We start from the raw sequence: 17715 nt of genomic DNA on the forward strand, positions 1-17715 counted from the left end.
TTCAATTATTTCTGGGCAGTGCAGTCACAAATAGAGTACTACCTTTGTTATCCTTAGGGATCAGAATGTATAGGAGCCACTTAACAATGCAGTTCACACTTATCACTTAACATGTTTACACTAAAACCTATATCAGATTAAGGACATGACTACATCACTATGCTTTAAATAAGCTAGTACTAGATATCTATGTCTGTGGTTTTTCTACAAAAGATCATCCAGGGAAGTTAAGATAAACCAACTAAACCCATGATGATAATGCATGTAAGTCAAAATGCGTTAAATCCCTGTGTGGAGATTCTCACTGAGAGGTAAAGTATTCGACTTTACTGTAAAGAGGATTAAGCTACCATGAACTACAGCCATTTTCCTTTTGAATTAGATCATCCACAGAGAAGCTTAAAGCTCTATAGGCTTGGTGCACTTAATTCACACGTATCCTTAATTTATCTGAATTTTCCTACAAATGGAACAAGCCTTGGTTAACCAAAAGGCTCCTTTACCGAACTTGTGCTGACATTAAACCACATTACCAGTTTACTTGGTTTACAAATGTCCTAAATAGTACAGCTAAAGTTGTTTTACAAACAGAAAAAACAGAGGCACCCTTTTATACTGCAGAGGAAAATGCCAGCAGCAGGTGTGGAACCTGGGACACCTGACAGGATCACCGACTGCAGTGCTCATACTAAGCTGTTACTGATCTTGAAAAGCAAACAAAGAAGCAAAACTTGAATTCAGTATTACAGTCCATCTGGAAATGTCTCCTTAGGCATGAAAAGACAGACAAATGAGGCATTCTCATGGGACAAAGTTGGGATGGAAGGCATCTTTTTCCTCCTGCCTGAGCTGGGCTGGCATAGCTCTGGAGTACCCATGTCACTGACCTGAGGTGCCCTGATTTCAGCTGGCAGAGAGTTAATTTTCATCCACACACATACAGTGCAGTGTTTTGGATTTAGTATGAGAATAATGTTGGTAACACACTGATGTTTTAGTTGTTGCTAAGTAGTGCTTGCTCTAAATGAAGGCTTTTTCAGTTTCCCATGCTCTGCCAGCAAACAGGTGCACAAGAAGCCGGGAGGGAGCAGAGCTGGTAATGCTGACCCGAGCTGGCCAGAGGGATATTCCACACCACAGAACATCATGCTCAGTAAATAAACTGCGGGGAGTTGGCCAAGAGCTGCTGACCACTGCTTGGGGATGGGCTGGGCATCGGTCAGACAGCAGTGAACAGTTCTACTGTGCATCACTTGTGTTTCTTGGGGTTTACTCCCCTCTCTTTTTCCTATTATTACCTTTTTTTTTTTAAACTTTATTTCAATTCTTAAGCTCTTCTTATCTCCACCCATGAGGTTTACCTTTTTCCTGATTCACCTCCCCATCCCACTTGGTACTAAGTGGTACTTACCTGCTGTCTGTAGTTAAGTCTTGACAAGAAGATACATTTTTAGAGGTTAAATCAGATGCACTCTGAAATTTATCCATCCCACGCTCACAGATGAAATGCTAACTAATGAGCAAGGAAGAGCAAACACTTTCTCAGTCTGATACTGCTCTGATGTTAGTTCATCTGAATGATAAATTTTACACTTGACTAAAAATGAAATTGATACAATTCACATTGCTGAGTATTGGCATGTAATTGAGATATGGCAAATAATGCAAAGAAAATAAAGCAAAAATACATTAAACTAAAAAAGGTAGTTTGGCTTCAAACATGTCAGTGAACAGAGAGCACTAACTACAGTACAAAAAAAGGCAACTAATTCTCAAAAATATCATCTTTAGCCAGTTTTCTCCACAACACGTACAGGCATATACCTGCAATAGAGATTTTGTGCTAACCTATCTATTGCTATTCCTCCCTACAGATCTGAGATGTTAACATTGACAGAGGAAAAGTTTAAAAGAAATCTAACACAGAGAGATGTTGAGCTTCATGTTTTATTATTTGTTAATTCTTGACCTTCCCTGAAAAGAACAAGAAGGAATCTGCCTACCCGAAGAGGCAGTAGCTGCCAGAGGCACTGCTGATCTCATGCCTGCAATCCACATGCCAGTGACAGCAACACATCTGCGCACCTGGGGCAGAAGCAGCAGCTCTGCTGCCAGTGGTCCCCCAGGAGAGCTCCAGAAACTGCTCTTGCTTTGACTCCAAGCAGGTTACAATCATCTCCTCTGTGTATATCCAAACAACCAGCATCAAAACTAGGTCTATGTACACTAAGCTGTTCTACCACTTAGATGAAAACTTCAGATAGTTTCTCTATGGTGGTCTACATCAGATTGAATAAGAGTCAGATCTGAGAAGAGTGTCTGACAGGAATTCAGTAAAAAGAATTAAACAAGAAGCAAAAGACTACCTGTTGTTCATGAAATAGAGAATATGTCAATCTCACATGTACTAGTAAAATGTTTTAAAATTGTTCAATCATCCTCTACAAGAAGAAAGAGAGCAATTTTCTTACAGATCTCTCTTTCACCAATGCACAAGCCACCCCAGACAGAGCACTCCTACAACTCCCATAAATGTAAGGCCCTTCATACTAGCTTATAACACAGACTTTTACTTGCTTCTTTATACCAAAAGTGCTAGAATTATATCTTGCACTACATTATGTTAAATCATTATTATTCACAATTGAAAGATTTATTTAATCTCTAGCTGAAAAATTCCTTGTGCAAGGAGTTTAGAGAGCACACTGCCATCCTTACATGCCCAGCTCTGTTACCCTGTGCCTCTACCTGAGGTGGCTTAAATCTCCTTCCATGCCCACGGAGCCCCTCTGCATCCCACTGCCCTGCAGCCAGTTACCCTGAGTGACAGTGCAAGAGCTCTGCCCATAAGAGGATGGCTCCCTTTCCAGGCTGTCCCAGCTGCTGGGAACATTGCAAGCCACAAAGGTCCCCACCCCTTGATCTACCACTCTCTCTGCTCACTGGGATATGCTATCAACAGGGACAAGCTAAGACGTTCATCCTGAAGTGACAAATCATACACATGCCAGGTACTTCTCTCTGGCACAGCTTGAATCTTCTGCATTGCAGAAAAACATTACTTGTGGGCATGTGTGGCTGCAAGGGACCAGTCAGTCAATGTATATTTCTCCTGCAAAACTTTCTTCAGCATCTGCAGTGCTGTATGATTATCTGAATGCTATTCAATCTACCTCTAACTTGAGTTACCTAAGTATATTTGCATGTATATTGTAAGCATTATACTAAATGAGATGGGACTGCCTATGTAATCATGCCATGACTTTCCCTTAGGGAAACCTGGTAAAATTATGTTCCATTACATTTGTAAAATACTACCCATTAAAAGCAGGAATAAAACTTTTATGTTCATGTGAAACAAAGCACGAAAGATTCTCCACCCTTTAACTTGTATCAATTTTGATAGGAAAGAAGCATTTTCCAGGCAAGAAGGGAATCTGAATTTGAGTTCACTATTATGTGCTTTTGGCTTTGATTGTTTGACAGTTAAATCTCTTTCCAAAATTCTATATTTTTTTCTTGTTTTAACATTATGAAACAAGAGAGAACAAAACCAATTCATCTGCCTTGAAGACGACAGACAACAACTTTGGAACAAATTTTTTGGGGATTGTTTCTTATTTTTGGTTGTCTATGCCACAGAAGAAAACAACTGTTTCGACTGTACTATTCAGTCTTTTACCCTAGCTGCTGGTCAATTCATTGTTTTAATTCGTTGATGCTCTGGCAAACTTTCAAGTACGTCAGGGGAGAATTTTAAAAATGAAGCATTCATTTAGAAGTCACAAAGTGGTGATATATACACACAGTTTCAATTTAAACCATTATTACATACCATCCTTTTCCTTTTGTAATAATCTATTAAATGCTTTCAAGTATGGAGAAGGAATAGCAACCTGTAGATCTGAATGGAGCCCAGATGACCTATAAAATACATCCTGCCTCACTGCCTGACTAGTTCCAGCCCTCATTTCTAATGGTTACTATTGTTATTCTACCATTCAGACAACCACACACATCAATTATACATTCTTCTGGGTCACAAATTCATTTTCTCAGGCAACATTTTTGTCTTAATGCATGACGCTTCTTCTTCAACCTGTGACCAAAGCTGAAGGTCTCAATATTAAAAGGGTATTACTTTTTCTTAAACTATGTTGATAAATGGAAAAACAGCTTCATGGAAATCAGAAGGTGCAGCTTTTTGAGCTATTTAGAAGAGTGTGCTTAGACCATATATTGTCTCTTTATTAAAGCAAATGTATTAGGCAGTACTTTGTGCTTTAGGTGAACATTTTTTCTTTTGTTCTATTGGTGCCTGGCAGCACAGCTATAATTAAATGTCCTCTGCCTTCTCTATTTTATGACACTTACAATTCAGTCATCTTAATTGGACTTTTCCTAAGCATATAAATGGCTGGCTCAAGAAGAAAAACTTTTTTTCAGTGAAGCAAACTCAAAACCTTTCACTATGTGTTATCTCAGTGACTTTTTTAGAGCCTTTGGCTTATGTTTGCCTTTTTTAAAGTGATTATGATGACAAAAGCTTCAGATAACTCTATTTGAAATAATTCTAAGACAGCTCTCCAAATTAATTTTTTTTGCATATACTATTCTCACAAACAAAGCACTCATTATTTCCAAAGGGGCAAAGTAATTTCAATTTCGTGGTTGACAAAATAAATAGAGGAAGGTAACATACCACTTCCAAGGGTTTCTTGCACATCATGTATATCCTTAAAACTCCAAATGAGAAATTCAGGGTAAGAGTCCTGAGGCCTCCTCAGCAAGATGTGAAGGCCAGGGCCTCAGCTTTGTCCAGCCACAGGAGCCAACAGCACCCCATCAACAGCCAGCAGCAGCAGGGCCTCGCCAGCTGTCCCAGGGGCTGGAGGAACACACTCAACTCATCATCACTCACTGGAGTGCAGAGCATCTGCCTCAAGGAAGTTGCTTCCAAGCCATGGGATGCTGACACCAGTGATGCCATCAGATCAACCCAACAGGTTCAAGACCAAGTCAGTGGAACAACCCCTGCAGCAAAACTGTTGTATTTCCATCATTTCCGAACTCTAGTCTCAGCAGCCTTCTCAGCACACAGCCAGTTTTGCTGGCTACAAGATTAGGCTCCTCTCCTGCAGGCACATTGGGCACAACAACAAAATCATGGTATGTTTAAGTCATGCAAACTGACCTACTGAGAATGGATATTTGAGATAGTCAGTGAATCTTGTAGTTGGATAAGTAACTCCACAACCAAGGAAAACATCCATTCACTGGCAGACACAAACACCTGACAAACTGGAACAAATATACAGATAACTACAGAAAAACAAAAAATTGCTTCATTTGTATATATACATACACACATAAATGTTCATACAAATGCACGTTCCAGTACACACACCCCAGCAGGCATAAACCTGAGCAGAAACCTGCTAGTTGGCTTTTTGCCTACTGTTTCCTCCATCCATGAGCTGCTTTCTCAGGATAGTGTTGCAGTCAGAGGCTCATGCACAGTCATACCATTCTGGTCCTGAAGCATTCTCCTCATATGCTCAGTCCCTGCTGCCATCTTCACTGGTCAGGTCCAGCTTAACTGCCCTGCAAAAAGTAGCTCTTCCCTTTGGAGACTCATGACCAAGGGTGTGGCATTATCAGGAAAACACTTTAAAAATTATTTTCATGTTCTCTTCATTCTTTCTGGGGCCTAAGTCAGGGCAGGAGAATAACTTCCAAAGTTGGCTTAGAAAATCTTGTCCTTTTCAAGCCTGCATTGAGGCATGGGATGAGTTATCTTAACTCACTTGTCCTCTTGCCCTGGCTTCTCCTTCCCCTGATCAGTCAAAGAAGTCACATCTCTAAGGATATCAACATAGAGAGTTTGCAAGGAGCTTTAGTCTATGTTCAAACATGTGCAGTTTTCAGGACAAGCTAAGGTTCAGCATTCAGGATCTGCATTTTCTATGCTGCAAACTTCAAGAAAGGGTCTTCAGGCATCAGGGAACATAAAAGGATGGTAATTGAGCCCATTTCAGGCACTTTATAACCACACCATGAGGACCACATTAATCCCTTGTCTCTAACCCCTGTCACCCAATCTGTGCCTTAACTCACTCCACATCAAGATTTTTTTAAATAAAACCCTGGGTTTACTCTTGTGAGGAGAGATGCAGCCTTACAGCAGAACTGAAGTTGAAGAGATGGCCAAAGCTCTGCATTTCACATGGTCACATGCTTTGGGCCTTTAAAGCAGCCAGTGGGAACCATTCAGCTGAATCCTGTTCAGATCTAGGAAAACTGACAGACAAATATTATTTTAACATGGAAGTTTCTGGTTGGCTGGTTGATTTGTTTGTTTGTGGAGGCAAGGGGGTGTGCTAGGTTTAACTTTATTATAACAAAGCCTATATAAATGCAAATACTGTTTTCATAGATATAATTTCATAAAGCAAAACTACCCACAATCTTTAGCAGTGAAATTCAAGTGGCAACTGTGACAAGTAAAGAAAAATGAATGTGGTTAACTTCAGCCATCCCTGCTCATCTGAAAGCTTGTGTCAGTTCCTAAATAAGCTTTTCATTTTCCCTATTCAGTCGGCTGATCTTTGTTGATTTACAGCATGAATGAGCATGGCACATTGCAACTTGTAGAGTATATTTTTCCTAAATAATAAAACATTTATTGCAGACCCATCAAGCCTGCTAGTAGCTTTGAATTATTATTGCAATGAAGTGCCACGTTAACAACTCATTTACATTGTTGCAGAAGACTCTGGGTTAACACCATATGTAATTTCATCCCATTCAGGAGAGAGGACTCCCTGAAATACATCTAGAGCTGATAAGATACAATTTGATGTTACTTTTCTAATCAACTGTTTTTCAAGATGAAGCTGCCTTCATCAAGTCCATCCTACCTCTCACCTTCCCTGCTGAGCAATGGCAGCTGAGCAAGCCATTTCCACATGGTGTTCTCAGCAAGCTCCAGCCTCAGGCTCTTTCTCTGTCAAAACAAGAAGAAAGTCTATTTAGTGGAGAGATACAAAGATCTTACTGCTTTGGGAAAAAAAGAATTTTTTGGGCAGAGAGTGAGGTCAGTATTTTGGTGGTTCTTTGAAGGGTCTGACCTACAGCTTCATCACTGGCCTGGGGTGGGTAACAGCCTCTAGCTGAGTAGGCACAGGAGCACGGGCTGCCTGTATGTGCTCGGAAGGAGCCCCCAAGGGCAGGGCAACGCCCAACGCTGCCACTCACCCCAGCTGCACGGGCCCAGAGAGGAGGGAAACACCGCAGGAAGATGCTTCTGCTGGAGCACTCACGTGTTTTGGATGATATAATAACAATAACAATAATGATGATAATAATAATAATAATAAGCTATTAACAAATGAAGCAAAAATCCCCCAGGAAGCACATAATTCTCCATGTACAAATCAGAAATGATCTTGTTAGTCAGAGATTAGAATCAGTGAAACACTTCTTTCAATACTTCAGTATTGTTTCTAGTTCTTAACATTTAGTTCTGCCACTTAGGAGAAATACATCCTTTCCTAAATATAATTTAATTTGTGTCCACTAAGTCCAAATTCTTCTTGCACGCTCTTCCATTTCTACCTAATAAGTTGGGAAGGACAACATCACTAACTTCTTTAATTCTCTTGGATACAGTCAGAGTACCCAAAATTTCACCAAATTTTTACCAAGTCCTGTCTAACAAATACTTTATACCACATCAACAGGTACCCAGTCCATTCCCAAGACTGTTTATTAATAGTTTGATCTCCTTATTCTTTTCTTTTAAAACATTTCAAGTGAACTTTTTAGCAGGCTGAAGTTTTACTGTCATTTTCTAAGTCCCTGAAACTGCTTAATCTATTAGTTTCATTTGCAAAAACATTTGATTTAGTTGGGTTTTTTCTTTCCCTAGTACTCCAGGTTGAATACTGACTATTCACTTGAAAACTACTTCAGTTCCATTTCAATCTCCTTCCAGGGGCTGACTTTAAACCAGCAACACGCACTATTTCCCCTTAAACTAAACAAGCCAGAGCCTCTGTCCTACCAGCAGTTACCTCATTGAATCCAGGAGCCAGATGTCACAGGCCACTTCCAACACACACGTACCTGCTCTCCTAACATGCATCGATGAGAGAGAGGCCACCAGAAAGCAGTAGCCATGTGGCAAAAGCTGCTAAATCTGTCCCATTAGTTAGAGAAATATTCCTGCATGCAAAATCACGTTGCTGTTATTCGGCTAAAGTTGCATGGCTGAAAAATACAACCATAAAACCTGCATCCTACCACCTAATGGTATTAAATAATGGTAATCTAACACAATTTCAATGCCCTTTTCACATGAATATGCTTATTCTGCTCTATTTCAAATAAATTACCCAGTTAAAAAATTATTTGAACTGTAAGGCACAAATAAATGAGTATTATTGTTTGCTGGTTGACTAGATAAGGAGTTAAACATCTAGAGGTGAAGTGGAGGACAATTAATGTACTACCCTGCTTAATTATCATACAATGCCCACTTCTCAGGGAATTAGAGCTATTATGATCTACTCCTACGAATAAATGAGAATTTTAGCTCTCAGAGGGTAATGCAATAATTTTGGAAATAATCTTTTTATGAGATTGTGGCTTTATCAGTTATGTTTCAGAGTCAGTATAAACACTCCTGTATCATAGGAGAACAACTTCAGACAGGCTTGTAATTTTAATTTCTATTCTCATTTTTTTTAGTTCACTTTTCCTATGCTCTTATTCTTGAAACCAAATGAAAAATTAATTTGCTTCTTCAGATCTTTTCATAAAACATTATCAGAACAGTAATATTCTAATAAAAATACAAATGATGATTTGAGCAATACAAATTATATATAAATTGGTTTCCAATGCAACTGAACATCCAGCAAAATGTCCTGATGGTGCTCAGTGGTATCAATACACTGGAGGGTAACTCCATCACAGCTTCAAAGACAAGGAAAGAGGAAAGGACATTTCTTTTACAATTTCACATGATATTCTAAGACATTTGTTTGTAATCAATTTTATGTAAAAATATTCTTTACGAGACATTTAGACCCAAATTCTTTGAATCGTTATCAACAGAACTGCTGATTTACTCTAAAGCTGCCCAGTTTCAGCATTTCATATTCACCTTTCCAGCAGACAGAACAAACCTAAATATACACAAGTTTTAAAGCAACTTGACCACAAAAGAAAGCTTTAGGAGACCCAAACAGTGGACCATATGTGATATCAAATGGGCAAGCCATTAACATCAGCTGTGAACATATTGTACCAACTGGGAATGAAAATAAAACATTCAACTACCAACTGTTATAATCTGTAAATAGTCAAACCAATTCCTCTGGGTTCCAAAAATATATGAATAGGTTGACTCATTGGGGCCCCATTGTCCTGCTCATAGGTAATGCAGCAGATTTGCTCCTAGAAAAAAAAAAAAAAAAAAAGAAAAGAAAATAAACAGAAACTGTGGTTAGTGAGATCTGATAGTAGCAACAGTCTTTGTATGTTAAAAGACTCTTGGGTTTTTTGAAACTATATCTAAAGATTTCACATTAAGGATAACAAAATAAAGAATTCTTTTGAAGCAACTTTTCTCTGTACAATGTGAAACATTAAAAAAAATATATCCCCATTGCAGATTATGTTGAGAAACTGGCAGAATACTAGAAAAATTTATAGAGGGCACCAAACTGCTGAGAATTCATTGTACAGCTGGCAAGTGCACTCCTACCTACTAGTTGCTTCACATTTAATAATGCATGTTATGAACAGATGGGTAGAATGTCAATAAGGCTCTCTGTATCATCAGTGGTAATGAAATAGTGGACTTTGAATGTTTAATAGCACAGAAAACAAAAAGCCTAGAGGAAATTTGTCAATGTCATGCATGCAATACTTCAGCAGTGCTTTAACACTGTTAGTGTGAGGCCATATGTTTCTTCTAACAGGATCTACTGTAGCTGGGTGCCAAAAAAAGTTTGACACTTTTTTTAATTCCTACAACATGTTAAGAGCAATACCCTGTGAATCAGTCAAGCAGAGTAGTCAGCAGAAGTGCAATATCATTACTCTTTTAATTCCTTTTCTCAATGAAATGAAAGGAAACTTACCAGTAAACATTGTTCTTTAAAACTGTTTCAAAAATACATTTGAAAGTAATCTCTTTACAATTAAGTATAGAAATAAAGGCACTAACATGTATTAGGTAGTATATCTCATTGTCAAGAGCTGTAGAAGATGTGAATTTAGAAAATATTGCAAGTATAAGTAAAGAAGAAGATATACATAGCAGCACCTAGAAATCAGACACATAAAAAGGAATAAAATAAAAGTTCTCTTTGGCAAAAAATCTTAGTCAAAACTCAGCTAAAATTTCCAGGAAAAATGCCTTGGAATAGCCAAAATGAAGAGGGATAGCAGCAAGTGGCCATTCTGAGATGCAGACCTGGGAATAAGTGGGAATGAGCGCACCAGGCACAGGCTTTCTCTGTAAAATGGATGGAGAAGCAGCAGCCTGGCAGGTAGTGACACCTACAAAGGCTACAAGGGCACATGGATTGGTGTTTCCACCCTGAACACTTTTCAGGGAAACTGTCCTCAGTATTTCAGGAAGTGTCAGACAGCCGTGGCAGGTAAGCCTCTGTGAAACGGCGGGATCTCAAGTTCCACAGTACAGCTGGAATCCTAAGCATGTTAAGTCAGCAGAAATCAATGCAAGTTTAACTATTGATTCTGAGAGAACTATTAGACAAGCACTGGGTCTCCAACAGTCTGAAAACGCTTCAGGAAAAGCTCAAGTACTTTGAGCAGAAAACCAATACTTTCTGCCTTCTGACTCACTTGTAAGTGACCAAACTCCCTACCCCACATTGTCTCTCCTCAAAACCTTCCTGGGCTGCTCCAGTGCTACCCAGTCATGATGCCCTCAGGTGCACACCACACTTGTCAGCCAGGACACCAAAAGTGCCTCTGTTGATTTCAAAGCCACCACACAAGGCCACTGTGGGATGGGATCTCTACCACTGCTGAACTCAGCTGTGAAAACATTCCTTGTGTTCAAAAGTAATTAGAGAATATTGGCAGACAAACAACATTTCCTTAGAAAACCAAGCTAGAGATAACAGTTGAATGCTGTGTAAGCCATTTCAGTTTCTTTCCTGCAAGCCAGAACACTCATAACCAATAATAACCAAAAGAGTTGCATTTAAAAGAAAGCAAATTTTTCCAGCTGCCTACAGGAGACTGCAACTGCTTCCTTGAAGAAGGGGAAGGATGTGCAGAGAAGCAGAGCCTGTCTCTCAGTGCCAGAAATGCATTGGCTTGCCTGTGCTCTGAGCTGGCACAGGCTGGACCCCTTCCTCCAACCCTGAACTATGCAAACACAGGGCAGGCCCACACTAGTAAGTCTCCTTGAAAACTTTTTGCAGCTCTCTGCATTTCCCTGCATAGACATATTTCAATTTCTCCTGCATAAGGAGCCAAAATTCAACCCAGGACTTCCAAATCAGGCCTCACACTTAAGTAGAGCATCACCCTCCTTTCTCTTGCCTTCTACTTTTGCGAAATATTCTGAGTTCTGACCTCAACAGTTGCACCTAACAAGAATGAAGTGAATTTTGTGCAAGCTGCAGAAATACAAAGACTAAGCAGTATGCAGGCTTTCTGTGAAGCAGAGCACCAAGAGGTGAGAAATTAAGAACCAAGTAGCAGTTGGGGATCTGCACTCATAATGGCTAGAAGAGCTGTGCATCCAGAATTAGAAAGAAAGCAGAGGGACCTATCTCAAACCACTGATGAAAATAGGCTACTTAGAAGTTTTCTCATAGCTGGAATCCCCTGTGTTTGTTGGACCCTAAAAAAGCAAACCTGAAGAAAATGCTGTGGTGAGCATCTGACTGTTGTATGGTTTGAAGGTAAATGTAGTTCACAGCCTAGAAGGTCTTAGGTGGGTTTTTCAAAACCAAAAAGATATTGATAAACGGAATAAAGTTTCTTAAAGGAACAAAAAAATCTGTAAATATTTAATGTGTAAAAGCTATCAAGGAAAAAGGATACAACTAGAAATAATGGAAAGAAAAAGCTTAAGCTCAGCAGAGTATTGGGAAAGTCTTCCTGACAGCGAGATGTATTAGCCTGTGAAATGGTCTCCCAAGGAGAGATATGGAAGCTTTCACTAGGGATTTTAAAAACTAAAGTTGACATAACACTAAAAAATGTTCTCAATGAAATAATTCTACACTGGAAAAAAAAGCAGGCAGGATGATCTATTATGTCTTTCCTAAGTTTGTTCAGCCTTTGAGGCTTTAGGAATATATCTTGAACAGCCAAAGGTTATCAGAAAGGAGTTTCTTCAATTAATATGATGAACAACAAAATTACAAAGGTGATCACTGTGAAAGCCTATTACAAAGCATCTCTCTAAATACTAAAAAAGGAGATGCTTTTCAGACAATGGAAGTTTTACCCAAGACCTGACAAATATAACCTCAATCCACCAGCTTTCAAATGCACATTCAGTTTTAAGTATGTCTTTATTTCCCATTAATTTAAAGAAACCCAATCCCACATCTGAAATGAACTTAGAAGAAACAGGCTTCCCAATAGTCTTTGAAAAAATTCATACTCTCTACACAGACCTGGGAAATGCTATGAGTAACCAGATTTAAATAAACAATACTATCTGGTACACAGGTATATTAACACCTTTCGAGTCTCCACTGACATGTTCTGCATGTCTGTGTTGAAACTGTTCTGTCTTATCATAGATGTATATCATTACCAATATCAATATTTAGCACATACTATGTTTCATTCACTGCTCTAAGATCATTGATGAATAGCTAAACAGAGCCATGGAAATAAGTGAATTGCTGAGTTAGCGGCTGAGAATGAAAATAAAGAAAAAACTGGTCAGTAAATATAACCTACAATATTTTTTCAAGTTTGTCTTGCCAACAACTTATTAAATACTCAGATACAAAGAAGTTGTAAACTATTTCATCTAGGAACATTACTGAGGGTAAATCAGGGCTGATGTAGAAGGAGCTCTCCATTTATGTGCTTTAAATAACAACACATTATTTGTATATTTCAAAAAATCCATCCTCTATATCCATGGATATGTAATATATAACTTAAGAATAAAAATATCAAATATCTTGTCATCCAAAAAGTTGCATTTGCAAATATTAAGTGACTCTACAACACAGGTACCCCTCACTCTTCTCAGTCATATTTTAAGTCCTTCACCCCCTTCCACCAGGATTTTATCCCAAAATAACTCCCCAGTTTGACAGAAACACAAAACATCTTCACTGTCAGTCTCAGGAGTTTCTTGTAAGGAGAGAGAGGGAAGAAGAGAAGAATTAGCTCATGGTCCACACTCCTACCCACCCCACTGCTCCTTGGGCAGCCGAGTACCCTACCACCCCACAGAGACCACTGCTCCTCTTCCTCCCTCCACCTGGCCCCTTCCTACCTTTTCTCCCCACACTCTCTTATTTTTCCCTCTTATTATAAGACTTTTCACAAGCATTATTATTATTATTATTGTCTGAGTTTTACAGCTGGCACATCATCCCCTGCTGCACTAAATCAACACTTGTGAAAGCCGCAGCCTTCGAGTGACTGAGTAGAGCTGCTGCTTGCAGAAGTGTCAATTTGGTACAGCAGGGGATGGGGTCGCAGCTGCTGGAGAAGAGAGGCCCTATTTTATGCCTCAAAATGATAAAAATGTCAGAGGAGAGGGAAATCTGTACAAAATATAAAAAGGGTGTAGAACGAAGAAAAGAAAGACGGGGAGAGGGGAAAAGGGTTCAAAAGAAGGAAGAAAGAAGAAAATGACACTGCACAATGGAACAAAATCACTGCTGAATAAGATATAGGCTTTTTGTTAGTAGGTGCTTTCAAGTTAAAAACAAGTCATATGCATATCAAAAAATATAAACCTGATGATAGTATCCCTTCTGCTTTGGGAGGGAATATCTGGCTCATTAAACTGAAATTATTGTCTTAACTACATCTGTGATAGGTTAGGATATGTTTCTAAGCACAAATGCTGGGCATAAAAAGATTATTACAAAGAGGGCTTGATTTTAAGTGAAAATTTAAAGTAGAAGACTGAGAATCCGGCATTCAGAAATTTGAATCAGCAAAAGTGAACAGAAATTCCATGTTCTGGAGTAAACTTGGGCACTTCTAAATCTATCGCTGCTTAGAGGCTCCCATTTGAAAGTAACAATTTTGAAAGTTAAAAGGAAAATAAACCAAAATAAAGTGTAGATCCAAAAGAAGTCACAAAACTCATGTGTGCTTTACACACTATATAAATAAGCAAATCTAATGCATATTTCAAATACTATTGTCAATAATGTTTTGCTTTCAAGGATTGCCTTTGTTTCTTCTAATCTCTTTCTGGGAGCTGCCACTTTACTAATTTTCCAATGTGTACTTGCAGTAAGGGGACAAAAAAAGGACAATATACTTAAACACATATCTCTGCTAAGAAAAAGAAAAAATAAGCAAGTAAGTACACCATTTACCTATTTCTGTAGAAAAGTGAATCCACCTCCCCTGCACTGCTGTTATGCTTTGACAGACCATGGCATCCCAGGTGGAGGAGAGACAGGATTCCTGAAAAAGCAGTGCTCTGCTGCAGAATTGCCTTCCTCAAGGCTCACAGCCCTCTCAGCTGCACGTGTATCCTGCACAGAATATTTTGCAACCACGAATATAGAAAGTTGCTGCTGGGTAAACCCTGGGTATAGAGAAGGCTTGGAAGAGCAGAGGTGCCACTTTTCCTCAGCAGTTTATTGAGGACCACAAGCAGCTCAGCTTAGCTGAAATGCTGTCCTCAGAAATCCATCCTGCTCCCTTTTAAGCCAAGAGCAAAGCTCCCATAAGTCTCCAAAATTTGCCTCTGTAGGTCACCTTATATATACACCTAAGCAACCTCACTTTCTGTCTTTGTTGCTTTTCCTTGGCAATGCCACCAATCCAGATATTAGACGAAAAGAATAACAAAAGTCAATAAACAAGCAGACAGAACTAAAAATCAGCAGCCAAATAAAGAGCCTTTCCTATGAAAGGAAAATATATAGACTATCTATTCCCTAACAAGACAATTCAGCTCTGTAACACTGTTAAAGAGACAAGGCAAGTGGGTCTCATGAATTTTACACAAAAGTTTCAACAATTTCTCTTTAAAATATTTACAGAAAGTTCATCAATTCATCTGGTCCAATATTTAAGCCACTTTGACAAAAGCAGGACTTGGTTTATAAGTCTCACAATCATTGATTGAGATGAAGACTTTATGAGGGCTCCCTCCCTCCATTTCAGTTTTTGGTAAGGTAGGTCTCAGATGTCCTGCTGCCAGGGTGGATACCTAACCACCGTGTGCCTCTCTCCGTGCTCTGAATTCCTTGTCCCTAAACGGTCAGAAAACAATGAATTTGTGCTTGGTCAGATCCAGGGGAGCCCAGCCAGCAGGTGACACCCAGCACAGCCATCTCCAACCAGCTCTCCTCCCAGGAGCAGCTCCTGCAGGACTGGCCTGGGAGCATCCCGCAGGGTGTACCTGCATCCTGCAAGGTACACCTGGCTATACCAGCACATACACAGCAAGCTCCTGTGCTCCCAGAAGTTAAACACAGCTGTTTGGCCTTGGAAGATCCCAGTGCAACCCAATGCCTGGCACCCCTTTGGACTCCCAGTATTTACAATACTTGTGGTTCCTCTGGGTGTTCCAGCAGTCCTTCAATCAGGCTGAACAGCTGAAGTTCTTCAGATTTGTTTGTGAGGGTTTTAAGGTACATTTGCATTACCAGCAGCACATGTAGCAGGGCCCAGGTGCACCATGAGTGTATGTTTTGGGGCTCATGTGAGAGTGGGGTGGAGGTTTCCCAAGCTCTCCTACCAGAGAAGCTGTGTGATCTGGGGACACTTGGATGTGATAACCCAAAGGGGCCCTTCCCCAGGACTATACTTCTCCACGTTAGGGCTTGTTTTCTTTCTACTTGCACTGTGTGGCTTGACTCAACACACAACCTATGGTAATACCTCTCTCCTCCTCTTCTGACCTTATCTGGTCCCTACACTATTCGTAAGGTAAACTTTCAACATTCACCATCAAAAGGCAGAGAGATGCAGATTCTGCCTCAAGGAAAAGTCCAACATGGATACATGTAAAGAATGAAGGGTGTCATATCTGTAACTGGCCTTGGAATATAACATAAGCCATTTTTCAAAGACTTTTTAGAAGGAGCATATTTTCAGGACAGATTTCAAATGTGGTCTCAAAACTCAAACACTTTATCACAAGAATTTATTACAGCCCTTACGTCCACTTCATTTTGCAAAGTAAATTGTACAGCCCTTCAGCTCCTATCACTATTCTGTTGCCCATCTGGCAGTCATCACTCTTTATTGATACTCACATTTGACTCCGTGCTTCATGTTCGTAAGTCTTGAAAAGATACAATCATTCCTTTCTTCACAATTTGTCAAATTTAAACACAAATATAAAAAAAGGCTACAAAACCCTCCAACATCCAAATATATGAATACTGAAGTCAATAATCAACAACAACTACTAGTTTAGGTATGTGGCATTGTTTTTCTCTAGTGGTTAGACTAACAATGCAAATAGCAAACTAATTATTAAATTAAAAACTCCTTTGTTCAGTTGATAGAGCCATTAGGTGCTAAAAAAGCCATGTTTGGGTTCTAGCAAGATTAACATCATGTCATCTCACTATATTATATCAGCATATTGATCTACCAGTCTAATTGTATAGCGTTCTTCAGGCTTTTTCTAACCTTGTACAAAAAGGCCTCCCAGATCATGCACAGTTGTTAAGTCAGCTATAGCTCAGCCTAGATAAAACATATAATATGCAAAAACAAGAGCAAAAGATGGGCCCCCCTACATGTTAGGCAGTTCATCAGTTCAAATACTTCTCTAAACCTACTCCTTCCAGCAATACCAATGTAATTGAAAATTTCTTCATGAACAAATTTAAAGGCACAACAGTGACAGTAAGCAAATTAATAATTATCAAACAGATCTGTGCCCTTTTCATCTACCTTCTTCAGCTGGTAGGTATTCATTCAGCTCATTGTGTGTATTGAATTACAAGAATGCCTCAAACCATCTTCAGAACGTGTTTTCACAGTATGAGCAGTGGGACTACCAAAGACAGAGAGCTAGTCTCTTCCCACCAAATTCCTCTCTCTTTTAAAAGATCTACAGTGTTTCCATGAAAAGTCCTGCAATAAGATCTCCTCAGTTACTCCTCAGCATTAAGTGTGCTGCCAAGATTAAAAAAAAAAAAAAAAGAGAGAGAAGGAGGAAGGGAGAAAGCAACCTTTTACTTTGATCTTTACATAAATTACCAATTTAATGTAAACACACACGGAGTGTAAAGCCCCAGTTCCTTAAAATGGGCCTAATTTTCAACTGTCACTAATTCTTTCTCCAATGTACATGTTTTCCTTCCCTTGAACTAGTGGCAAAATACCACTGCCCATTCAGTAGCAAGAGTCAGTGCAACTATTCCTGGTCCCCTAGGGTTGAAGTTTTGCTCTAAAGCTCTGTGTCACCCCGAATTGACAGATAAGAGACTTTTCATAGTGCTGAAAGATGAACCATGGTTAAACAAGGACTCAAACACT

The 17715-nt window shown here is 39.4% G+C and overlaps 2 long non-coding RNA genes across 7 annotated transcripts in view; both read right to left on the reverse strand.

Annotated features, from left to right (window-relative positions):
• Positions 1-5385: 5385 nt before the first annotated feature.
• LOC138114018 (uncharacterized) lies at positions 5386-7338 on the reverse strand. 2 transcript variants are annotated; one of them, XR_011152446.1, is made up of 3 exons: positions 7258-7338; positions 6928-7006; positions 5386-6300 (listed from the first exon to the last, which is right to left on the reverse strand). It is a non-coding gene; the product is annotated as an uncharacterized lncRNA (long non-coding RNA). The 2 variants fall into 2 exon arrangements; XR_011152445.1 differs by having other exon boundaries at positions 6921-7006.
• A 73-nt stretch (positions 7339-7411) lies between these two features.
• LOC138114236 (uncharacterized) overlaps positions 7412-17715 on the reverse strand; it is a 102758-nt gene continuing 92454 nt past the window's right edge. For all 5 annotated transcript variants that reach the window (XR_011152547.1, XR_011152546.1, XR_011152543.1 and 2 more), the window contains one exon: positions 7412-9462. This is a non-coding gene — a long non-coding RNA (uncharacterized lncRNA). The remainder of the gene's footprint in view (positions 9463-17715) is intronic.

This window comes from Aphelocoma coerulescens, chromosome 8 (assembly GCF_041296385.1).
Source record: "Aphelocoma coerulescens isolate FSJ_1873_10779 chromosome 8, UR_Acoe_1.0, whole genome shotgun sequence".
NCBI classification, from domain to species: Eukaryota; Metazoa; Chordata; class Aves; order Passeriformes; family Corvidae; genus Aphelocoma; species Aphelocoma coerulescens.